Source organism: Bos grunniens, chromosome X, assembly GCF_055505025.1.
Source record: "Bos grunniens cultivar Pamir isolate PY7600 chromosome X, Bosgru_T2T1.0, whole genome shotgun sequence".
NCBI lineage: Eukaryota > Metazoa > Chordata > Mammalia > Artiodactyla > Bovidae > Bos > Bos grunniens.
This window is the reverse complement of record NC_141194.1, coordinates 90,504,653-90,530,471: the sequence shown is the minus strand read 5'-3', so window position 1 is coordinate 90,530,471 and position 25,819 is coordinate 90,504,653. Positions and strand designations below refer to the sequence as shown.

Genomic DNA, 25,819 nt, shown 5'->3' with positions numbered 1-25,819 from the left:
TGCAAAGAAAGAGAGGAAGACAATAGAATGGGAAAGACTAGAGATCTCTTCAAGAAAGTTAGAGATACCAAGGGAACATTTCATGCAAAGATGGGCTCAATAAAAGACAGAAATGGTATGGACCTAACAGAAGCAGAAGATATTAAGAAGAGGTGGCAAGAATACACAGAAAAACTGTACAAAAAAGATCTTCATGACCCAGATAATCACAATGGTGATCACTCACCTAGAGCAAGACATCCTGGAATGTGAAGTCAAGTGGGCCTTAGGAAGCATCACTAGAACAAAGCTAGTGGAGGTGATGGAATTCCAATTGAGCTATTTCAAATCCTAAAAGATAATGCTGTAAAAGTGCTGCTCTCAATATGCCAGCAAATTGGGAAAATTCAGCAGTGGCCACAGAACTGGAAAAGGTCAGTTTTCATTCCAAACCCAAAGAAAGGGAATGCCAAAGAATGATGAAACTACCACACAATTGCACTCATCTCACACACTAGTAAAGTAGTGCTCAAAATTCTCCAATCCAGGCTTCAGCAATACGTGAACTGTGAACTTCCAGATGTTCAAGCTGGTTTTAGAATAGGCAGAGGAACCGGAGATCAAATTGCCGACATCCACTGGATCATCGAAAAAGCAAGAGAGTTGTCAGAAAAACATCTATTTCTTTTTCTTTTTTTTTTTTGCTTTACATTTTTTTTTCTAATTTTATTTTATTTTTAAACTTTACATAATTGTATTAGTTTTGCCAAATATCAAAGTGAATCCGCCACAGGTATACATGTGTTCCCCATCCCGAACCCTCCTCCCTCCTCCCTCCCCATACCATCCCTCTGGGCCGTCCCAGTGCACCAGCCCCAAGCATCCAGCATTGTGCATCGAACCTGGACTGGCAACTCGTTTCCTACATGATATTTTACATGTTTCATTGCCATTCTCCCAAATCTTCCCACCCTCTCCCTCTCCCACAGAGTCCAAAAGACTGTTCTATACATCAGTGTCTCTTTTGCTGTCTCGTACACCGGGTTATTGTTACCATCTTTCTAAATTCCATATATATGCGTTAGTATACTGTATTTATGTTTTTCCTTCTGGCTTACTTCACTCTGTATAGTAGGCTCCAGTTTCATCCACCTCATTAGAACTGATTCAAATGTATTCTTTTTAATGGCTGAGTAATACTCCATTGTGTATATGTACCACAGCTTTCTTATCCATTCATCTGCTGATGGACATCTAGGTTGCTTCCATGTCTTGGCTATTATAAACAGTGCTTCGATGAACATTGGGGTACACGTGTCTCTTTCCCTTCTGGTTTCCTCAGTGTGTATGCCCAGCAGTGGGGTTGCTGGATCATAAGGCAGTTCTATTTCCAGTTTTTTAAGGAATCTCCACACTGTTCTCCATAGTGGCTGTACTAGTTTGCATTCCCACCAACAGTGTAAGAGGGTTCCCTTTTCTCCACACCCTCTCCAGCATTTATTATTTGTAGACTTTTGGATCGCAGCCATTCTGACCGGTGTGAAATGGTACCTCATAGTGGTTTTGATTTGCATTTCTCTGATAATGAGTGATGTTGAGCATCTTTTCATGTGTTTGTTAGCCATCTGTATGTCTTCTTTGGAGAAATGTCTATTTAGTTCTTTGGCCCATTTTTGCTTTATTAACTATGCCAAAGCCTTTGACTGTGTGGATCACAATAAACTGTGGAAAATTCTGAAAGAGATGGGAATACCAGACCACCTGACCTGCCTCTTGAGAAATCTGTATGCAGGTCAGGGAGCAACAGTTAGAACTGGACATGGAACAACAGACTGGTTCCAAAGAGGAAAAGGAGTACGTCATGGCTCTGTATTGTCACCCTGCTTATTTAACTTATATGCAGAGTACATCATGAGAAACGCTGGGCTGGATGAAGCACAAGCTGGAATCAAGATTGCCAGGAGAAATATCAGTAACCTCAGATATGCAGATGACACTATATTTATGGCAGAAAGTGAAGAAGAACTAAAGAGCCTCTTGATGAAGGTGAAAGAGGAAAGTGAAAAAGTTGGCTTAAAGCTCAACATTCAGAAAACTAAGATCATGGCATCTGGTCCCATTACTTCATGGCAAATAGATGGAGAAACTGTAAACAGTGGCTGACTTTATTTTCTTGGGCTCCAAAATCACTGCAGATGGTGACTGCAGCCATGAAATTAAAAGATGCTTGCTCCTTGGAAGAAAAGCTATGGTCAACCTAGACAGCATATTAAAAATCAGAGACATTACTTTGCCAACAAAGGTCTGTCTAGTCAAAGCTATGGTTTTTTCAGCAGTCATATATGGATGTGAGTTGGACTATAAAGAAAGCTAAGCACTGAAGAATTGATGCTTTTGAACTGTGGTGTTGGAGAAGACTCTTGAGAGTCCCTTGGACTGCAGAGAAATCCAACCAGTTTATCCCAAAGGAAATCAGTCCTGAGTATTCATTGGAATGACTGATGCTGAAGCTGAAACTCCAGTACTTTGGCCATCTGATGCGAAGAACTGATTCATTTGAAAAGACCTTGATGCTGGGAAAGATTGAAGGCAGGAGGAGAAGGGGATGGACAGAGGATGAGATGGTTGGATGGTATCATTGAGTCGATGGACAGGAGTTTGAGTAAGCTCCAGGAGTTGGTGATGGACAAGGAAGCCTGGTGTGCTTGGAGTCACAAAGAGTCGGACACGACTGAGCAACTGAACTGAACTGAATTCTGTAAATTCTGTTTTTCCTGTTGTGTGTTGCCACTGAAGTCTTGCCCAGATACATCACTAAGCTTGTAGCTTAGCTGTCAGCTAAAAATTGGTGGGAGTTTTTCTATAGTGTCTTGAACCAATAAACCTCCCACTTACTACAGACCAGCTCTGTGTGTATTGTGGTACACTCTCAGTGCTCTGGTAAAGTGAAAGTGAAAGTGTTAATTACTCAGTCATGTCTGACTCTTTGGGACCCTGTGGACTATAGTCCACTAGGCTCCTCTGTCCATGGGACTCTCTAGGCAAGAGTACTGGAGTGGGTTGCTATTCCCTTCTCCAAGGGATTATCCCAACCCAGGGATTAAACACAGGTATCCTTTGCATGCAGATTTTTTACCATCTGAGCCGCCAGGGAATCCCCCCAGTGCTCTGGTAAGCAGTTCACAATTCTGTCTTAGCTTTCACTTCATGTTTTCACAGACTCGAGGTTAGCCAGAGGTGAGAAATGGGAGCCTTCTATGTCTTTCTTGGGCAGGTACACAGCCCTTGACATGTGTGACTTTTAGATCCTTAGGAATGTATTGTGGCTTTTCAAAGACATCTGTGGATATCTGATTCCCCAAATCTTAAGTTTTTTAATCAGTCTCTTATTTTCCCACCAGGTGGTGCTAGTGAAAAGAACACGCCTGCTAACGCAGGAGGCATAAGAGACGTGGGTTCAATCCCTGGGTCAGGAAGATTCCCTGGAGGAGGGCATGGCAGCCCACTCCAGTGTTCTTGCCTGGATAATCCCCTGGACAGAGGAGTATGGTCCATAGTGTTGCAAAGAGTCAGACACAACTGAAGTGACTTAGCACATTTATCTCAACAGGTATCATGGTTTAGGCAGCTGTGATGTTAAACAATTGCCACTGAAACTTTTCGGCAAATGCCCCCATAGATGCGGCTTTTCCCACTATCTCATGTCCTGCTGAGTCATGTTAAATAACTGCTAGCCATGGGAAGGAGGCTTTTTCATTGGGAGCTGACAGATCTAATAGTGATAGTGCTCTGAGGATGAGAGTTTTTCAGGCTGTTTTGAAACAGTAAAGCATCTGCCTGCAATGCAGGAGACCTGGCTTCGATCCCTGGGTCGGGAAGATCCCCTGGAGAAGGAAATGGCAAACCACTCCAGTATTCTTGCCTGGAAAATCCCATGGATGGAGGAGCCTGTTAGGTTACAGTCCTTGGGTTCACAAAGAGTCTGACATGACTAAGCGACTTCAGTTCACTCACTCTGCCCCCACCAATGACTGTTAGGCTACTGGCTTTCATGGCCTTTTACCATGGGTGTGAGACTGCTGATTTTCAAGACTACCACTGGTCAAGAGAGAGGGGGATTGAAATAGGGCAAGTTAAAAGGCCTCAAAGATCAGCGTTCTTAACAAGACTCAGTAGTTTTCTTGAATAAATGCTCCTCAGATTGGTGTCTGCATACTTTTGAATCACTTCCAGAGTTCCAAAAACATTGATTTTAACAGTTTTTGCAAGTGTTCTCATTGCTGTTTTGCAAAAGTGGATTTCCAGAGGTTCCTACCAAGCCATTCTGAAAGCTCCTACTCATAGATTTTTATTCTCTTTAGGGTATAATCGGATCTCCATCTAAGTGTTAGTCACTCAGTTATGTCTGACTCTTTGCAATCCCATGGACTGTAGCCCACCAGGCCCCTCTGTCCATGGGGTTTCCCAGGCAAGAAATCTGGAGTGGGTTAGCATTTCTTTCTCCAAGGGATCTTCCTGACCCAGGGATCGGACCCAGGGATTGAACCTGGGTCTCTTGCATTGCAGGCATATTCTTTACCATCTGAGTCACCAGGAAAGCCCTATCTCCATCTAAAATAACAATCTTATGTGGATGTTTGCGTCAGAACTTCTTAGCAGTAGACAAGATTTGGACGAACAATGACAATGCTGAAGATGGCCTCTTCCTGTGTCTTGACAGCTCTAAAAGTCTGTTCTGGAATGAGACTGGGCTGTGATCATGAGCAGGCCAGTGGGTGAAAACTATGGGTAGCCAGAGGAGCTAATGTTGTCTTTTCTCCAACTAAGTCGTTTCATTCTATGCTCATAGGCACATGAAAACCTGGAGGTATATTTGAGCCAAACTTCTCCACAGATGGGCCACCAATTCCTCTTTACTGTTCTCCGTATTCTCCAGAAAGTTTATTGGACATGAACCATTCCTTTAGAAGGAATTTGGGAGAGAATGATGTTAAAGGGGGTGAAACAAATGCTTATTGAATGAACCAGTGAGTAGTGGGCTGGAGAAATCAGGGAAGGCTTCCTGCAGGAGGCATGGGTTTGATCTTATCCTGCAAGAATTGGTGCATGTTGGTTCAGTTCAGTTCAGTCGCTCAGTCGTGTCTGACTCTTTGCGACCCCATGAATCACAGCACGCCAGGCCTCCCTGTCCGTCACCAACTCCCGGAGTTCACTCAAACTCACGTCCATCGAGTCAGTGATGCCATCCAGCCATCTCATCCTCCGTCGTCCCCTTCTCCTCCTGCCCCCAATCCCTCCCAGCATCAGTCTTTTCCAATGAGTCAGCTCTTCGCATGAGGTGGCCAAAGTACTGGAGTTTCAGCTTTAGCATCATTCCTTCCAAAGAAATCCCAGGGCTGATCTCCTTTAGAATGGACTGGTAGGATCTCCTTGCAGTCCAAGGGACTCTCGAGAGTCTTCTCCAACACCACAGTTCAAAAGCATCAATTCTTCGGCACTCAGCCTAGTTGAAAAAAAAAATTGTGTGGTGAGTAGCTGCTGCTGCTGCTACATTGCTTCAGTCGTGTCCGACTCTGTGCGACCCCATAGACGGCAGCCCACCAGGCTTCCTGTCCCTGGGATTCTCCAGGCAAGAACACTGGAGTGGGTTGCCATTTCCTTCTCCAGTGCATGAAAGTGAAAAGTGAAAGTGAAGTCGCTCAGTCGTGTCCGACTCTAGCGACCCCATGGACTGCAGCCTACCAGGCTCCTCCGTCCATGGGATTTTCTAGGCAAAAGTACTGGAGTGGGGTGCCATTGCCTTCTCCAGTGGTGAGTAGGGAAGCAGTTAAATTTAATGCAACCAACTGAAATATCTAATTAATTCCACTCACTGAGCCACTGTAGGAATATACCTCAGGCTTACCCCTAGGGGAAAGCCAGAGACTAGGCAATGATTAAAAAAAAAATGATAAGGAGGGAGGCAGTATGTCCTAGTGGTTAGGAATTCAGTTACTGATGTTAGACTGCTTAAGTTCAAGTCCAAGGCTTTCTGCTTATCTGCTTATTAGCTATGTGATCCTTGACAATTTAATCTCTCTGGCCCTATTATCTTTATCTGTGACATAGGAATACCTTCCTGCCTCACAGGTTTGGTGAGAAGATTAAATGGGATAATGTATCAATAATGTAAAATACAGTGCCTTGTGCAGAGTAACTGCTCAGCAAAGGGCAGCAATATATTTTTTCTTACAGTTTTGAGATATAATTATAATAAATTTTAAGGTATACAGTATGATATGATTTATGTATATCATGAAGTGATTATCACAATGTTTAGTGAACATCCATCATCTCATATAGGTACAGAATAAATTTTTCCTTGTGATGAGAAAACTTAGGATTTACCCTCTTAACTTTTATATGTAACATACAGCAGTATTAATTGTATTTATCATGTTGTACATATATCCCTAAGGCAGGCAGACTTTTAAAAATATTTATTTGGCTGTACTCGGTCTTATTAATAGTTGCAGCACTCAAGATCTTCAGTCTTTGTTGTGGCATGAAGGATCTTTTGATTGCAGCATGTGGGAGCTTTAGTTTCACAATGAGAACTCTTGGTTGTGGCATGTGGGATCTAGTTCCCTGACTAGGGATTGAACCCTGAATTGGGAGCATGGAGTCTTAGCCACTGGACCACCAGGGAAGCCTGGAAAGTGAGTTTTTAAATTCTGTTTACACATTTAACTGTTTAAATACTGAATTAGTTTTGTTCACTTTTCTATCTCCGATGTCTTAAACAAATTTGTTGGGTGAATGAATGCCCGCTGGTAAACGATGCTAATACAGCGAGAAGTGCTGTAACAGAGATTGAATACAAGGCACTTTTCAGTACATGAGGGATAGGGTATGTTATGCTTAACTCTGAGCAGTTCAGGGAACATTTGGTTGACAGGGGCTGTTCCTTTCTAGAATTTTCAGTGCAGTCAGATCTATGAGAGTCAACTGCATCCCAAAACTAGGTAAAGCGATGCTATGGAGCCACCAGGTGGCACTACTACACAGGGATTCAACCAGCAGAGGAGCCCTTTCCAGCCAAGAGTTCATGTTTCTGTCTGACGCAGTTTTTCTCTCCTCTCCACAGAAACTCAAGCTATGACTTCTTCCGTCTTGTTCTGCTGGTTTTGGAGCACTGCCATTCCTACCCAAGGCTCAGTGCAGTTCAGTCACTCAGTCGTGTCCGATTGTTTGCAACCCCATAGACTGCAGCGCACCAGGCTTCCCTGTCCATCACCAACTCCTGGAGCTTGCTTAAACTCATGTCCAAACCCAAGGCTACTTGGGAGCCATCTGATGCTTAAGCTACTCTGTCTTTATCAGGCGAGAGGAGAGAGAGAGACAATGCTGAGTATATTTCCAGTTCTTTGCGTTTTGGACTTCTGACTCCCACACCATTGCCTTGTTTCTCCTGCTCTGCCCTGGATGAAACTAAAAGAGTAAGGGGGAGAAGCAAAACTACCCTTTTTTGAAACAGCAGGCACTATATCAGAAATGTTATATAGTCACATTGTTGAATGGCAACAGAACCTTGAGAGATTAATTTTGTCATTTATTTTGTCCGTTATCTTGCTTCAGCAGTTATTAACATAGGCGCTGCCAGTCTTATTTCTGCGATACCCCCCACCCAACACCACTGAATTATTTTCAGGCAAATCCCAGATGATTTTTCATTGCATAATTTCATTTTAAAATGCTTCCTTACATTTCTCTAAAAAAAATTTAAACATCACAGTATCATTATAACACTTTTAAAACCCCCAAGAAATAATACCCTAATATTATCAAATAGATACCTTCTGTTCAAATTTACCTAGATGTCTAATTTTAAAAACTGCATTTGGTTAATTCAAATCAGGATTCCAACAGAGTTCATACATTTAATTCTTTTGATATGTGAGCTATGAGCCATTTTACGTAGAGGGAAACTGAGGATCAAGAGATAATCTGTTGAGTATTCAAAAACAATTCTCTATTGAATCAGACCTCGTACCAGTTGTTGGGGATGCAAAGATAAACACCCAAGTCTCTGCTTCAAGGAACTCAGTCTTATGCTCCTATGATGCTCTGTGAATATATCTGTTGCAAGACTTAGTATTTTATTAGTGTGTGGTTTTTTCTCTCATACCAGATAAGTGGCAGAAGGCAGGGACCAGTTTGTATTCTTAATACCAAGTATAGTCCTTGGTACATAGTAGGTGTTTAACAACTATGGGGAAAGGAATAATTTCGTCAGAGTGGGCAGGGGAAACCAGTGAAGAGTTTCAAGCAGGGCAGCAGCACGTTAAGACTATCACTGTAGGTTGGTGGCACATGTCATCATTTGGATTGAAGGCATGAGAGACTGGAGGCAGAGAAGGGACCTTTGCTGGAGAGCCAGACTAAAGCAATGGTGGTGAGTATGGAGAGGAGAAGACAGATTGGAGAGTTACTGGGGATATGAGTTTGGCAGTATTTGTTAATTTGTTAGATGTAGAGAATGAGTGTTTCTGGCTTTGATGATGGTGGTGCCACAAATAGATTCAGTGCAAAGAGGAGAAGCGAGTTTGGGGTGGAAGATGAGTTCCATTTTGAAGATGCTAAGTTGTGTCTGTGTGATCTTCAGGAGAATGTGGGAGACCAGAGCCCAGGTCGGAGGTCAGGAAAGGAGATCAGGGGAACACAGCATGAAGGTAGAGCTTGAAAGCCTGATGGTGGATGCCCTCACTGGCAAGAAGACATGCAGGGAGTGGACTCAGGAGGGAACTCTGACACTACCAAGGGAGTGGAGAATGAGAAGCCCATGAGAAGGATGAAAAAGGAACAGCCAGGGAGATTGGAAGAAAATCAGGAGAGTGTGTGGTGCCACAGAAGCCAAAAGAGGAAAAAGTTCAGGAGAGAGGGAGTGGGAGTGGTTGACACTCTTGAGGTAGGTCAAGAGGTCGTGACAGAAGACAGCTCAGTGCTGTGGTCAGAGTGTGGTCAGTCGTGAAGGAGTGGCAGGTGGTGGGCATCAAAAGGCCAGTTGGTCCCTCATCCAAAAGGGCCTTGGTCACCCACCTATGGAGTTAAGCCTTCATTCTGTAGATAATGGAGAGTCATCAAGAGGTTTCAAAAAGGAGTGACCTGGTCAGATTGGAGTGTTCCAGAAAAATCAGGCTGAGGCAGGATGCTGCATAGGATGTTGTGGAGGAATAGGATCTTTAGCAGGTAAAATTGGCGGGCACTGAAAATGGTAGCTAACACTCAGTGAGCCCTTATTATGAGCCAGGCACTACTCTCAGTGCTTATATGAATTATCTCACATCATTCTCACAACCCATCTATGGGGTAGATAACGTTGTTGGCCTCATTTTATGCCTGAGGAAGCTGAGGTACAGAGAGAGAAAACAATTTGCAGGTGGTCAGAGAGCTGGTAAATGACAGAGCCTAGATCAGAGCCTAGATTCAAGTCCAGGTGGTTGGTTCTAATCCACTCTAACCTGTTTCACTGCATGCCACTCTTCTAGATTTTGTTTTGCCTTGATTAGATGTGAGGAGTGAGGGGGTTAGGATTAGGTTCAGCTATGAGCTATCAGGCATCCAAAATAAGAACAGATTAAACAGGGTAGAGGGTTTCTGTGGTGGCTCAGTGGTAAAGAATCTGCCTGCCAAACAGGAGACATGAGTTTGACCCTTGGGTCAGGAAGATCCCCTGGAGAAGGAAATATTCTTCCTTCAGCACATACTCCTCAATATTCTTGACTGGGAAATCTCATGGACAGAGGAGCCTGGTGGGCTATAGTCCATGGGGTTGCAAAGAGTTGGACACGACTGAGCAACTAAACAACAAACAGGATAGAAATTCATTTCTCTTTCATTAAAGAAAGAAATTAATCAAAACCTAAAAGGCTTAATGGCCAGTCATCTCCACAATATGGCACTTGACTCCATGGTACCCGATAGAGCTCCAGCCATCATGTTCATGCTGTAAGCAGCAAAATGCCGGGTGGAGGGAAAGAAAACAGATATTGGGGCCAACTGGCAGTCTGCTATAAGAGAAATTCCAGAACTCTGCCATGGGTAATTGCAAGGAGGATGGGGTTACCAGCAGTGGAGGTAGAGAATACAGGAAACCTGTTAGGCCTTTATTATTTTTGTTTGCCCAAGGTCTTTCCCCTCCCTTGGAAGCAAAACCCTCTGTTTTAGGGGAGTACTGCTCCTCTCCTGACCAGCAATGCCTGTTTTAGTTTGGGCTTCCAATCCAAGTACCCTATCATCTCCCTAGTCACAGTTGATCTGATGGGTTAATATACAGGCATGTGATGTAAATCAGAACAATCTGAATCCTTCTCTTCACCAACTTAAATGGGGGAAAATACTGTGTCCCACTTTTGTGGGACAGCTTGTAGATGTGTGGCCAGAAACCATTGGCCCTTTTACAACTACAAGGAAGAAGCATGTCTTGAGAGAATGCAATCAGCATGTAGAATGAACTGTAAATTCCTATTGGTGTTCAAGCCTCTGGTCTTGTCCTTGAGACTCATCTACAATCTTGCCCTTAGAGACTTCTGATAAATTCCCTCTTGTGCTCAAGTTAAAGCTGTATTTCTGTCAACTTGCAATCAGTAAAATCCTGATTAAAGCTGTGTTCTAAAAGTTAACTCTCGAATCAGTGTGGATATGCTTAAGGTGTGTGTGTGTATTTGGGGGGGGTGGTCATAGTAAATAGCAACCAGAAGCAGGAAGATAATTTATGAGGCTGTTTTAATAGTCTACACGAGGAACAATGAAAATCTGAACTAAGGTGATATCAGTGGGTACTGTAGTTCCTGGCCGGGTTTACCATGTCTTTTCTAGACCTTGAATCAGTTGCGCGTATCTGCATATTGATCATCTCTACCCGGATGGATGGCATCACCAACCACTGGTTGGATGGCATCACTGACTCAATGGACATAAGTTTGAGCAAGCTCTGAGGGTTGGTGACGGACAGGGAAGCCTGGCGTGCTGTATGTAGTCCATGGGGTCGCAAAGAGACACAACTGAACTGAACTGAACCTGGATGGAATGTAAAATGTCCCTGTTCATTATGAGGATATTTTCCTCTATGTCTTTTGTTCTTCAGTTGCTGACTTGTGACCTACTCTTTGTGACACCATGGTCTGCAGCACCCCAGGATTCCCTGTACTTCACTATCTCCCAGAGTTTGTGCAAACTCATGTCCATTGAATCAGTGATGCTATCCAACCGTCTTATCCTCTGTCGTTCCCTTCTCCTTCTGCCCTCAATGTTTCCCAGCATCAGAGTCTTTTCTAATGAGTTAGCTCTTCACATCGGAGAAGGCAATGGCACCCCACTCCAGTACTCTTGCCTGGAAAATCCCACGGATGGAGGAGCCTGGTAGGCTGCAGTCCATGGGGTTGCTGGGAGTCGGACACGACTGAGCGACTTCCCTTTCACTTTTCACTTTCATGCATTGGAGAAGGAAATGGAAACCCACTCCAGTGTTCTTGCCTGGAGAATCCCAGGGACAGGGGAGCCTGGTGGGCTGCTGTCTCTGGGGTCGCACAGAGTTGGACATGACTGAAGTGACTTAGCAGCAGCAGCAGCAGCAGCTCTTCACATCAGGTGGCCAAAGTATTGGAGCTTCAGCTTCAGCATCAGTCCTTCCAATGAATATTCAGGGTTGATTTCTTTTAGGATTGACTGGTTTGATCTCCTTGTAGTCCCAGGGGTTCTCAAGAGTCCTCTAAAACCACAGTTCAAAAGGATAAATTCTTCAGCACTCAACCTTCTTTATGGTCCATCTCCATCCATACATGACTACTGGAAAAACCATAGCTTTGACAATACAGACCTTGTCGGCAAAGTCATGTCTCTACTTTTTAATATACTGTCTGTTTTTCATAGTTTTTCTTCCAAGGAGCAAATATCTTTTAATCTCATGGCTGTAGTCACCATCTGCAGTGATTTTGGACCCCAAGAAAATAGTCTGTCTCTGTTTCTATTTTTTCCCATCCATTTGCCATGAAATGAGGGAACCGGATGCCATAATCTTCATTTTTTGAATGTTGAGATTTAAGCCAACTTTTTGCTCTCCTCTTCCACCTTCATCAAGAGGCTCTTTAGTTCCTCTTCACTTTCTGCCATTAGGGTGGTGTCATCTGCATATCTGAGGTTATTGATGTTTCTCCCGACAATCTTGATTCCAGCTTGTGCTTCATCCAGCCCAGCATTTTGCATGATGTCCTCTGCATAGAAGTTAAATAAGCAGGGTGACAATATACAGCCGTGGCGTACTCCTTTCCCAATTTTAAACCAGTCTGTTGTTCCATGTCCAGTTCTAACTGTTGCTTCTTGACCTCCATACAGGTTTCTCAGAAGGTAGGTAAGGTGGTCTGGTATTCCCATCTCTTTAAGAATTTTCCATAGTTTGTTGTGATCCACAAAATCAAAGGGTTTAGCATAGCCAATGATGCAGAAGTAGATATTTTTATGGAATTCCCTTGCTTTTTATATGATCCAGTGGATGTTGGCAATTTGATCTCTGGTTCTTTTGCCTTTTCTAAATCTAGCTTGTACTCTGGAAGTTCTCAGTTCATGTACTGCTGAAGTGTAGCTTGAAGGATTTTGAGCATTACCTTGCTAGCATGTGAAATGAGTACAATTATGCAGTAGTTTGAGTATTCTTTGGCATTGCCCTTCTTTGGGGTTGGAATGAAAACTGACCTTTTCCAGTCCTGTGGCCACTGCTGAGTTTTCCAAATTTGCTGGCATATCGAGTGCATCACTTTCAAAGCATCATCTTTTAGGATTTGAAATAGCTCAGCTGGAATTATATCACTTCCACTAGCTTTGTTCATAGTAAAAGCATCCTAAGTCTTCACACTCCAGGATGTCTGGCTCTAGGTGAGTGATCAAACCATCGTGGTTATCTGGGTTACTAAGACCATTTTTGTAGTTCTTCTGTGTATTCCTGCTACCTCTTCTTAATATTTTCTGCTTCTTTTAGATCCATATGGTTTCTGTCCTTTATTGTGCCCATCTTTGCATGAATGTTCCCTTGGTATCTCTAATTTTCTTGAAGATATCTCTAGTCTTTCCCATTCTATTGTTTTCCTCTACTTCCTTGCATTGTTCATTTAAGGCTTTCTTATCTCTCCTTGCTATTCTCTGGAATTCTGCATTCAGATGCGTATATCTATTCTTTTTGCCTTTGCCTTTCACTTCTTTTTTCAGCTATTTGAAAGGCCTCCTCTGACAACCATTTAGCCTTTTTGCATTTCTTTTTCTTGGGGATGGTTTTGATCACCACCTCCTATACAGTGTTACAAACCTCCATCCATAGTTCTTTAGGTACTCTGTCTATCAGATCTAATCCCTTGAGTCTGTTTGTCCTTAAACATATGTGTAATATCTGCTTAAAAACTCCTCTGCCTTAATTCTAACATCTAGATCTCTAGGGGCTGGTTTTCACTGATTATCTTTTTTTCTTCAGTATGGGTAACGTTTATCTGTTTACAATATGCTCAGTCATTTGAATTTCTTGGAGGACATGTTGTAGAGAATCTGGATTCCATTGTGTCCCTCGGAAGAGTATTGATTTTTTTGTTTTAGCAGGTAGTTAGCTTGACAGAACTCAGATTCTATACTCAGTTTCCCCTGCAGTAAGTAGCAGCCAAAATTTCTATTTAGTTCTTTTAGTTTGAACTGTTTGGAAACTGCCCTGTGAGTACATGGCCAAGTTTGAGGAATCTGTGGGACATTCAGTCTGAGTACGTATAAGTCTGGATTAGTGGAGAGAGAGCTGGGATGGAGATGTATAATGCAGAATCTCTGGTGGCTAAATGATAGATGAGTCCATGGGTGTAGATGATATAACCAGATAACAGAGTAAGAAAATGATTGATAACAAGGCCCAGTAGTTAAAGGAAAACCATAAGAAATGAGTCACTTTAGGAGACTAAGAAACAGCCAGAAAAATTCAAGGCACACAAGGAGAGGTGGTATACAAAAAAACAGGGGAGGAGAATTTCATGAATGAGTTAGTGGTCAGTAGATTCCAGTTTAGCAGAAAAAGCAAGCAAAGCAAGTACTAAGCAGGCATTGGATTTAACAACTAAGAGGTCTTCACCTCAGGGATCACAGTTTCAGTGGCATGGGGCATTGCTACATGGCAGTTTGAGGAGTGTGAGTGTGTGGTAGACTTCATCCTATGTTCCCTGTTAACAGTTCCTGTCAGTAATCATACCTCTGTCTAGTCACCTGGTCTTGAATCTGGTGAGCTCTGTATATAAGTTTAACTGATAGAATGCAAGAAGTGATGCTGCTTGACTTACAAGGTTGGGTCATAAGAAACCTTACTACTTTCACTTTGGTCTTTTAGGGCTATGAGCAATCATTTAAGAACTTTCATCACCCTGTTAGAGAGACCACATGGAGAGATTTCAAGACAACATGGACAGAGCATGAAGCCTAGCTGCACCCAGCGTTCCAGAAATCTCTACCAAGGCACCAGCCATAAAGGAAACCATCCTGGCTCCACCAGATCAACTTAGCCACCAGTTGGACATCACTAGGTGACTCCAGTAGATGCCATATGGAGCAGGAAAATTGTCCAGTAAGACTTGCTCAAATTTCTCATCCACCCAATCATGACAATAATAGAATGCTTATTGTTTTCATTCCTGTGTTTGGGGGTGGTTTATTAAACAGCAGTGTATAACTGGAACATTGGACATTGAATCCCTGATAGCTCAGTTGGTAAAGGATCTGCCTGCAATGCAGGCGATCCTGGTTCGATTCCTGGGTCAGGAAGATCCACTGGAGGAGGAATAGGATACCCACTCCAGTATTCTTGGGCTTCCCTTGTGGCTCAGCTGGTAAAAAATCCACCTGCAATGGGGGTATCTGGGTTCTGTCCCTGGGTTGAGAAGATTCCCTGGAGAAGGAAATGGCTACCCACTCCAGTATTCTGGCCTGAAGAATTCCATGGACTGTATAGTCCATGGGGTCACAAAGAGTCAGACATGACTGAGCAACTTTCACTTCACTTCACTTGGGTATTGAAATAATAAAGATTGTAAATGCATGTTATACTTCCAGTAAGCTTGGAGAGGGAAAGATCAGATGGCAGCTAGAAAGTCTCATAAGATTGTGGGCAGATTTTTTTTAAGGTGGTAGATACTTGAGAATGTTTGCATGTTTTGGTGGAGGGATCTAGGAGATGGAGGAAGCTGAAGATACAGAAGAGAGGGGCTATCTCACATTGATGTGTGAGATTTTGAGAAGGGCAGGGATGAGATCCAAAACTCAAGTAGAGGAGCTGATGTTAGGCATAAGGGAAGTGGGGCACTTTAGTCTCTAAAATAAGAGATGTCTGCCCTCTTCTGGATGTTTAAAAATGTCAGACTTTCTTATTACTGTAATTAAGAGAATATATGAAGGTTAGTTAGACAGTAATGGATCTCCCAAGCACTGATGACTGTGGCACTTTCTTTGGCTTATTCACTTAATCCGGACCAGGAAATGACTAGAATTTCCATCCTTAGTTCTATTTTTCCTGTTAACTAAGAGTTTGTTCTGTCTAATGAGAATGTTGTGAGTAGAAATAGGTATTGGGCGTGAGGATGGTAATGAAGATTTAGAAGAGTTGTTTTGAGAAGTGAGAGCAGAAACTGACTAAAATTTTGTGGATTTTGTGCCTGGTGGATTTCCATGCATTATTGGATTGAAAACCACAAAAATGAGAGAGCACTGATCATTATACCTATGATATTTTCTTTAAGGATACACACACTGCATCCCACTAGGCTCCTTTGTCTATTGGATTCTCCAGGCAAGAATACTAGAGTGGATTGCCATGCCCTCCTCCATGGTATCTTCCCTACCCAGGAATTGAACCTGAATCTCCTGTGTCTCCTGTGTTGGCAGGCAGTCTTTATCACTGAGCCACCTGGGAAGCCTGATATTTTAAAGTCATGGCATAAAGAGAAAAGACTATCCTTGCATGGAATCAGAGCTGATGTCTTAGGTCAAGGTTTGGTGAGAGTATTGGTCAGAGAGGTTAAAGTGATTAATTATAAGATATAAAGTAAAAAATAAGAAAATGATAAGCCATACTGGGAGAAAAATGAATGGATCAAGGAGGTCTTGATAAGGTTGAAGAATTAGTGCAGTGTGAATAAGAGAGAGAATGAGCTGGAGAGACAGAAGTAGACTAAACTGTTTCAAGGATAAAGAATTCTAGATGATCACAAAGTTCAGGGTATGAACATGGAAGAAAGTCGTTGGAGACAGACAAGAAAATCAAGAGAATGAGAGGCCAGGGTACTGCATGAGTGAAAACATGGAACTTGAAATTACTTTAGGTAATGGAAAAACTTGAGGATGGAAAAGAAAACATTAATTGGGATACCATATGCCTCAGTGAAGGTAAGGGAGTGAACAGAGTTCAGAAGCTGACATAATAAGAAGACTGTGATGTGGTTTACAGAGAAAAATGCATGTATTAGATAAGTTTCCTTCAGGCATGAGTTATGGTGATGTTGGCTGTGAGTTCAATTTCTTGATTTAACAATAAGGTAAATCAAGACAAGGGAAGAGGAAATTTGCTGACCTATATGTGACACCATCCAGAAATCACTAAAACACTATCTGTTGTGTGCAATGAATCTATGGAAAAGATGGATAACTAGCTAAATTTGTGGATTCATAAGATGGCAATCAAACTTTACAAAGCATTATAAACAACATTGTTTTGAGGCTGAGAGCCAAAGAAATTTAAGTTCTTGTTACTCAGGTCAGGAAAATGTTAGACCCTTCTCAGTATGATAAAGGAATAGTGCATATATAATTCATTATTTTAAGAACTATAAAATGAGATGTCTTTAAACAGAAACACAAATGTACCTATGGCTAATTCTTGTTCATGATTGACAGTAAACCACAAAATTCTGTAAAGCAATTATCCTTCAATTTAAATAAATAAAGTGGCAAAAAAAGATTATATGTTGATTGGTTGATGAGAATGTGACCAGGGGTTTGCAGGAACGTCACTCTGTATGTCCACTAGGAGCAGTGGCTCAGTATTTGCTAGTTCACTGCTCAAGGTAATTTTATTGGATATAACTACCCCATATAATGAGAATTGATGTGTGTGTGTGTGTTGAAGTATTTTAATGCAAATTTCAGACATCCTAACATTTCCTTTGTAAATATTTCAGTATGTGTCTCCAGCACAGTGATTCTCCAAGTGTGGTCTGAGGACCCTGGAGACACCTGACACCTGAAATCCATTCAAAGTGCCTGGGAACTCGTCCTTTTTCCCACTACATATCTCCATAAGGTTAAATTTTCTTCATATATGTCAAACAAAATAACCACAACGATACCACAGTGATGAAGCAAGTAAGAGTCTAGCTGTCTTATATTAAGGCAAACATTACAGAGCTTTTCAAAAAAGAAAACATTTCTAAATTTTTTTTATTTTGGAAAATAGTTATTTTAATAAAATGTATTGTTTATGTTAACATGTAGTGGATTTATTGTTATTTTAATGAATTAATAAGTATTTTTAGATATTTTCAGTTTTTATTTTGAATATAGTAAATATTAGTAGATCTGTAACCTACATAAATGAAAGGCTTATGGTCCAAGAAAATAGTAGTGATCTCTTTTTACTGTGTTCACATTTTAAACTATATTATAAAAAAGCTGTCAGAATTTTTAAAAAGAAGCACTAGTGTACTTCCTTTGAACACGTTTGTAAAACTTGCCAGAAGGAAGAGAAAGTTTTAAACTACTCCAGCTATGCATGAAAAGGAACTAGCACAGAATGATTCTAGTAATTAAAGTCACCAAGGCTACTTTCTGAAACTCTGGAAATCCCATAACAACTTTTTAAAAAACCTTTTTTGTTTTTAAATAATTATGACCTCACAGGAAGTTGCAAAAGCAGTGCTTAGAGATCCATGTGCTTGTCATCAGATTTCCCCAATGATGGTATCTTATGTAACTGTAAAATGTCAAGTCCAAGAAATTGATATTGGTACAGTATTGTTAAGTAGATTATAGACCTTATTCGGTTGTTGTCACTTTTTACATACTTTAATTTTTGTGCATGCATGTAGCTCTATCCAGTTTTACCCCATGTATAGATTTGTATAACCACCACCACAGTCAATATATAAAACTGTTCAGTTATCTCAGTTATTCCCTGGTGGCACAGACAGTAAAGAATTTGCCTGCAATGTAGGAGACCCGGGTAAGATCCCTGGATCAGGAAGATACGCTGGAGAAGGGAATGACGACCCACTTCAGCCTGGAGAATTTCATGGCAGAGGAGCCTGGCAGGCTACAGTCATGGGGTCTCAAAGGGTCAAATAGGACTGAGTGACTAACACTTCCAGTTATCCCAAAAGTGCTCCCTTGTGCTATCCCTTTATATTCTCAGCCCCCAGCTCCATCTTTATACCCTGGCAACAGTTAATCTCTTCTCAATCTCTATAGTTTGGCATTTATATAAATGGAATCCTATAATATGTAACCTTTGGGGATTGACTTTTTTCACTGAGTGAAATGCCCTTGGAGGTCCATCCTAGTCACTATATTAATAGTTTGTTTCTTTTTATTGCTGAGTAGTATTCCACTGGATGGATATACCAGAGTTTATTTATCCAGTCGCTAATTGAAGGACATTTGGGTTGTTTCCTGCTTTTGCTATTATGAATAAAGCTGCTCTGATTATTCATATACAGGTTTTTTTAATCTTTTATTTTTAATTGGAGGGTAGTTACTTTACAATATTATGATGGTTTCTGCCATACATCAACATGAATCAGCCATAGCTATGTATATGTCCCCTCTGTCTTTAACCTCTCTCCCACCTCCCTCCCCACGCCACCCCTCTAGGTTGTCACAGAGCACCTGATTTAAGCTCCCTGCATCATACAGCAAAATCCCACTGGCTATCTATTTTACATATGGTAATATATATGTTTCAATGCTACTTTCTCAAATCATCCCCCTTCTCTTTCCCTCACTGTGTCCAAAAGTCTATTCTCTATGTCTGCATCTCCATTGCTGCCCTGTAGATAGGTTTATCCATACCATATTTCTAGATTTCATATATATATGTATTAATACATGATATTTGTCTTTCTCTTCCTTACTTACTTCACTTTGCATAATAGGTTCTAGGTTTATCCACCTCATTAGAACTGACTCAAGTGCGTTCTTTTTTATAGCTGAGTAATATTGCATCGTGTATACGCACCACAGCTTCTTCTCATTTCTCTGGGATAGATGCTCAAGAGTTTACTTGTGGGGTCATATGGTAAATGCGTGTTTAGTTTTATAAGAAACTGCTAGGATGATTCCTAGAGCCTTACTATTTTACATTCCTAGCAGTATTGTATACAAGATCCTATTTTCCACAGCTTTGCCAACATTTGGTATTACTATTTTATATTTTACCCATTCTAATGAGTACATAATTGTAGCTTATTGTGGTTTTTATTTGCATTACTTTAATTAGGTAATGATATTGAACATCTTTTCACGTGCTACTTTGCCATCCATATGTCTTCTTTGGTGAGATTCTGTTCATGTCTTTTGCTCATTTTCTCATTGTATCATTTTTTTTTATTAATTAATTTTATTTTATTTTTAAACTTTACATAATTGTATTAGTTTTGCCAAATATCAAAATGAATCCGCCACAGGTATACATGTGTTTTTTACTGTTGAGTTGTGAGAATTTGTTATATATTCTAGAAACCAATTATTTGATGGGTATAAGGTTTGCAGATATTTTCTCCAAATCTGTTGCTTGTCTTTTCATCCTCTTAACAGGCTGTATTACAGCACAAGAATTCTTAATTTTGGTGAAATCCAATTAATAATTTTTTTTCCTTTGTTGTTCAGTAACTAAGTCATGTCCAGCTCTTTGCCACCCCGTGGACTGCAGCACTCCAGACTTCCCTGTACTTCACTGTCTCCCAGAGGTTGCTCAAACTCATATCCGTTGAGTCGATGATACATCCAACCATCTTATCCTCTGTCTTCCCCTTCTCCTCCTGTCCTCAATCATTCCCAGCATCAGGGTTCTTTTCCAGTGAGTCAGCCCTTTGCATCATGTGGCCAAAGTGTTGGAGCTTCAGCTTTAACCTCAGTCCTTCCAATGGAATATTCAGGGTTGACTTCCTTTAGGATCAACTGGTTTGATCTCCTTGTAGTCCAGGGAACTCTCAAGAGTCTTCTCCAGCACCACAGTTCAAAAGCATCAATTCTTCGGTGCTCAGCCTTCTTTATGGTCCAACTCTCACATACATACATGACTACTGGAAAAACTATACCTTGCTGTTCAGACATTTGTCGGCAGAGTGACGTCTCTGCTTTTTAGAACACTGTCTAGGTTTTCATAGCTTTTCTTCTGAGGACCAAACATCTTTTAATTTCATGGCTGCAGTCACCATTGGCAGCGATTTTGGAGCCCAAGAAAGTAAATCTGCCACTGTTTCCATTTTTTCCCTATTTGCCATGAAGTGATGGGACCAGATGCCATGATCTTAGTTTTTTGAATGTTGACTTTTAAGCCAGCTTTTTCACTCTCCTCTTTGACCTTCATCAAGAGGCTCTTTAGTTCCACTTTGCTTTCTGCCGTTAAAGTGGTATCATCTGCATATCTGAGGTTATTGATATTTCTCCTGGCAGTCTTGATTCAAGCTTGTGCTTTGTCCAGCCTGGCATTTTGCATGATACACTCTGCATAGAAGTTAAATAATCAGGGTGACAGGATACAGCTTTGATACACTCATTTCCCAATTTTGAATCAGTCCATTTTTCCATGTCCAGTTCTAACTGTTACTTCTTGACCTGCATACAGGTTTCTTAGGAGACAGGCAAGGTGGTCTGGTATTCCCGTCTCTTTAAGAATTTTTTACAGTTTGTTGTGATGTATGTTATGGTTTTTGGTATCTAGTTCTTAGATCTTTTCAGCAAGATCGAGGTCCCAAAGATTTTCCTCATGTTTTCTGACTAAAAGTTTTAAAGTTTTATATTTTATACCTAAGTCCATGTTTCATTTTTTAGTTTATTTTTGTATCTTATGCAAGGTTCAGGTTGAAGGTTTTTTTTTTTTTTTCCCATTGTTCAAGCACCATTTTTAAAAAAGGTATTCTAATATTGAAATTTTTTACACCTTTGTCAAAAATCAGTTGGGTATATTTGTGTTGGTCTGTTTCTGGGTTCTTTCTTTGTTTCCTCTGACCTGTGTCTCTCATTCCTCTAATATCACACTGTCTCAATTTGCTATATCTATATAATAAATCTTATCATTAGGTAGAGTGATTCTTCTCAGTTTATTTTTTTTTTCAGAATTGTTTTAGCTATCATAGTTACTTTGAATTTCCTCAAAAAGTTTAGAATAAGCTTCTCTATATCTATGAAAATCTTCCTGGGTATATGTGTGTGTACTCAGTCATATCCAACTCTTTGTGACCCCATGGACTGTAGTCTGCTAAACTCCTCTATCCATGACAGGCAAGGATACTGGAGTGGGTTGTCATTTCCTATTCCAGGGGACCTTCCCAACTCAGGGATTGAACCCACGTCTCCTGAGACTCCTACATTGGCAGGCGGATTCTTTACCACTCAGCCAACTGGGAAGCCCTGTAAATGCTTTACAGGTATTTAATATTCTAGTGAGTGCACTGTTGTTGTTGTTTATTGACTAAGTCGTGTCTGACTCTTTGTGACCCCATGGACTGTAGCCCGCCAGGCTCCTCTGTCCATGGGATTTTCCAGGCAAGAATGCTGCAGTGGGTTTCCATTTCCTTCTCTAGGGGATCTTCATGACCCAGGGATGGAACCCACATCTCCTGCATTTCCTGCATTAGCAGGCAGATTCTTTACCACTAAGCTACTTGTACTAATTGTTTTAAACCTAGAGATCACTTTGGGGAGAACTGATGTCTTTACTGTATTAAGTCTTCCAGTCAGTGAATGCTGCATGTCTCTCTGAAAGGTTGCTGCTGAACCACGAAAGATGCCAGCGTTTCTCATGATGTACTCTGCACATAAGTTAAATAAGCAGGGTGACAATATACAGCCTTGATGTACTCCTTTTCCTGTTTGGAACCAGTCCGTTGTTCCATGTCCAGTTCTAACTGTTGCTTCCTGACCTGCATACAGGTTTCTCAAGAGGCAGGTCAGGTGGTCTGGTATTCCCATCTCTTTCAGAATTTTCCACAGTTTATTGTGATCCACACAGTCAAAGGCTTTGGCATAGTCCATAAAGCAGAAATAGATGCTTTTCTGGAACTCTCTTGCTTTTTCCATGATCCAGTGGATGTTGGCAATTTGATCTCTGGTTCCTCTGCCTTTTCTAAAACAAGCTTGAACATCAGGCACTATTTAAAGCTTTGCAAATGCTCACACATTTAATTCTTACCACAACCCTTTGAGGGACTTCCTGTTATTTCTCCAGGTTACCAATGAGGAAGGTGAAGCACAGGGCACAAATTCATACAACTTATAACAAAAAGAGCCAGGGTTTCAAGACTGTGCAAATTATGTCCCTCCTCTCTTGATCAAACTGCCCAACCCCTCCATAGGGAACCTGACTGGCCATTTTTATACAAAGTGCAATATTCATATTGGAATCATGGTATCACTACTCAAAGAGCTCAGACAGTGCCCAATCACCCAGCCAGTACCCAACTCCCAAAAGCTAGATTCAAGAATATGGTTTAGTCAGTACAGTGTAGCAACATGTCCTGCTTGAAACTAAATTTCTGATTATCTTCTTTTTCATCCATATGTTATTGAGGGTAGTTGCATTTTCACAAAAGGAGGATGTAGGATAGCCAAAAAAAAAGCCAAAAAAATTTCTCATTCCAGAAAATGCAAGTGAGATCATCCTTTTTTTTAGTTGAGTACCTCAAGATGTGATATTTAGCTAAGATGATGGTAAAATGGTTGGAACTTGTGGATCTAGAAGTCTACAGAAACCTGTGATTGTCTTGAGGCTGCATTCTGCCATTGGTCTTCAGCCAGAGAAGTACCTGAAACTGCTGGAAATGAATAATTAAACATGTAGAACTGAATGATAATGAAAGATCTGAGTTTCAGCCAGGCTTGTAGAATACACCTCAAACAATACTCAAAAGCATATTTAAAGCCAAAGAGTGTATATTTTAAATGAAGACTGCAAAAGAGACCGAAAATATATGCAGCATATGTCCAATATAATAATTTAGTTAAGGTATAAGGGAACATCTGGTAAAGATAAGAGTAGAAATCAATGAAGTGGAAAACAAACAATAGAAAAGTCAGCTAAACCAAATTTGTCCAAAAGACTAGTAAACTTTTGGAAAAATCTACTGAGAATAAAGAGAAAATTTTAAAAAATGTATTCCAAATGCCACTAGATTGTACGCTTAAAATGGGAGATTTTATGTTATATGAATTTTACCCCAGTAAAAAATATTCAGAACGGAAAAAGGGGAAATATAAGTATGGATAGAGTACAGAAGAATCATACCATTTGATATGATATTTAGTAAGTGCTGTAAAAATAACCCATTAAAAATATGAAGGATTATAGATGAATCAAGAGGCAAAAATGTTGATAATTCTTGAAGCTGGGTGATGGGAAATGGGGGTTCATTATACCATTTGATACACCTTTGTGTGTATTTGAAAAGCTCCATTAAAGAAGTTTAGATACAACTCCCCAAACTATTTGAAAGTTTAGGTAATTTTGTGATTTCTTAGAAAGCTGAGTGCTGAAGAATTGATGCTTTTGAACTGTGGTGTTGGAGAAGACTCTTGAGAGTCCCTTGGACTGCAAGGAGATCGGTCCTGGGTGTTCTTTGGAAGGAATGATGTTAAAGCTGAAACTCCAGTACTTTGGCCACCTCATGCGAAGAGTTGAGTCATTGGAAAAGACTTTGATGCTGGGAGGGATTGGGGACAGGAGGAGAAGGGGACGACAGAGGATGAGATGGCTGGATGGCATCACTGACTTGATGGACGTGAGTTTGAGTGAACTCCGGGAGTTGGTGATGGACAGGGAGGCCTGGAGTGCTGCCATTCGTGGGGTCACAAAGAGTTGGACACGACTGAGCAACTGAACTGAACTGAACTGAGAGCTAATTGGCCTTTAAATATTACATGTTAAAGTCTATAGTAGCTCAAGGTTAAAGAGTCTTAGGGGCACATTAAGAAATGAGGAAGGTTGATGATTAAGATGCCCAAAACATCACACTATTACTTCACCACCAACTAGTTAAAAGCAAGTCATTGAGCTGGAGGCCTTACCCCAAGTGTTGCCTTTAACCATTCTCTGCAAGCCACTGGGAAGTTCAGTCTTTGAGCACGAGCTGCCCGTTTTCCTTGCATGGTGCCCGGCAATAAACACTGTACTTTTATCACAGCCAGTGTTGGTAAATTGGCTTTGCTGAGTAAGTGAAGGGCACAGAGACTTGAGTTTGGTATCATTAGTTCTGTTTAAGTAATGTTTAAAAAAACAGTGTTGGAGATTCATATTTGAGTTGTAAAGTACCGGGGTCCAGCCCCAGTTGGATCCAGGGATTCCCTCAGGATGACGGCGTCGGCGATTTAGAATAGCAATAGCTTAATTAAGTATTAATTAGAGATATAAAGAGTGGTTAAATAGGGATAGCTCAGTGAGAAAATTCAGTGGAAAAAAGAGGCTGAATAACTTGGTTTACGTGGAAAACCAGTAAAACTCCGAGACAATGAGTTTGTATCACCTACGTAGGCCGCAGGCGTCCTTCCGTTCTCCCGAAGGAGAGAAGGTACTAAGGCCTCCCCGGTCAGATCTTAGAAGCCCAGGCAAAATTAGTAGGCTTGACGAGCCTTCACGCTCCAGATGGGAATTCAGCCAGAAGGTGAGAGAAAGAACAACATGGGGAGACCAAGCTTCGGTGAGCAAGGCCTGTAGCTTTATTTTCAACAGGGGCTTTTATACCCTAAGTTGCACATAGAGGATAATAGGGGGTGTGAAATCACGCAAAGTCAGCAGTCTTTGATCCTTATCGAAACCAGGGTTTGTTTTTGTTTTTTTTTTTCTGCAAACTTATCATATACAAATGGTTTAGATGATTTACATCATCTTCTGGCCAGAAGGCCTGTTAACATTTTATGACTCTGACAAAGGTTTGTCAACCATTAGACTTATTTTCTCTAAGAGTAAGTATTTTAAAGTTTGGCGCCATCCTCCGAAGGTGTTAGATAAAGTTGCATTCCTACAGGGCAAAGGTGCAGTGGGTTTACAACAAAGGAAAGAATTTATTACCTTAAGGTTCTAAAGTTGTTAACACCAAGGCCACTACTTATTTTTTCTACATACCAACTATATTAATTAATACACTTCCAAGGATACAATACAGGGGATGTGGAAACTTGGCAGCAAGCATTGGCTCAACAATGAAATCTTCTACTAGTTCTATTCTGACAATTTCTAACTCTCTGAGAGACTCTAAACTATTTGAATATCTTAAGCGCCCCATGCCTCTCGCGGTTGGGAGACTGTAAACAATCGTATGCATAGCTGTAGGAGTCCGGGTAAACCTGTCAGTCAAGTTAGAGAGCCATCTGAGGGGTTTGTGAACTAAAACACTTTTGTTACGCCCAGGAACTTTATTAACTGGAGCTGTAAGTTAACTCTTTTTCAGAGAGAGAGATGGTGGCAGGGGACAGCACCCCCCGTAAAGTCAGAGGTGTAGGTGAGAGCACAAAGCAGTAAAGTAGGCAGACTCTGGTTTTGGGGGTAGATGCTCGAGAATTTCCAGGGGGACTCCTGAGGCTCGAT

The 25,819-nt window shown here is 41.1% G+C and overlaps 1 protein-coding gene across 3 annotated transcripts in view; it reads left to right on the top strand.

The window, feature by feature from the left end:
- SLC25A53 (solute carrier family 25 member 53) overlaps positions 1 to 25,819 on the top strand; it is a 56,068-nt gene that overhangs the window by 12,439 nt on the left and 17,810 nt on the right. For 2 of the 3 annotated variants that reach the window (XM_086386992.1, XM_086386991.1), the window contains exon 2: positions 14,366 to 14,599. The gene's annotated coding sequence lies outside the window, so the exon portion shown is untranslated. Of the gene's footprint in view, positions 1 to 14,365; positions 14,600 to 17,204; positions 17,511 to 25,819 lie in introns of those variants that run through there. The other variant, XR_015158621.1, reaches the window with a different exon arrangement.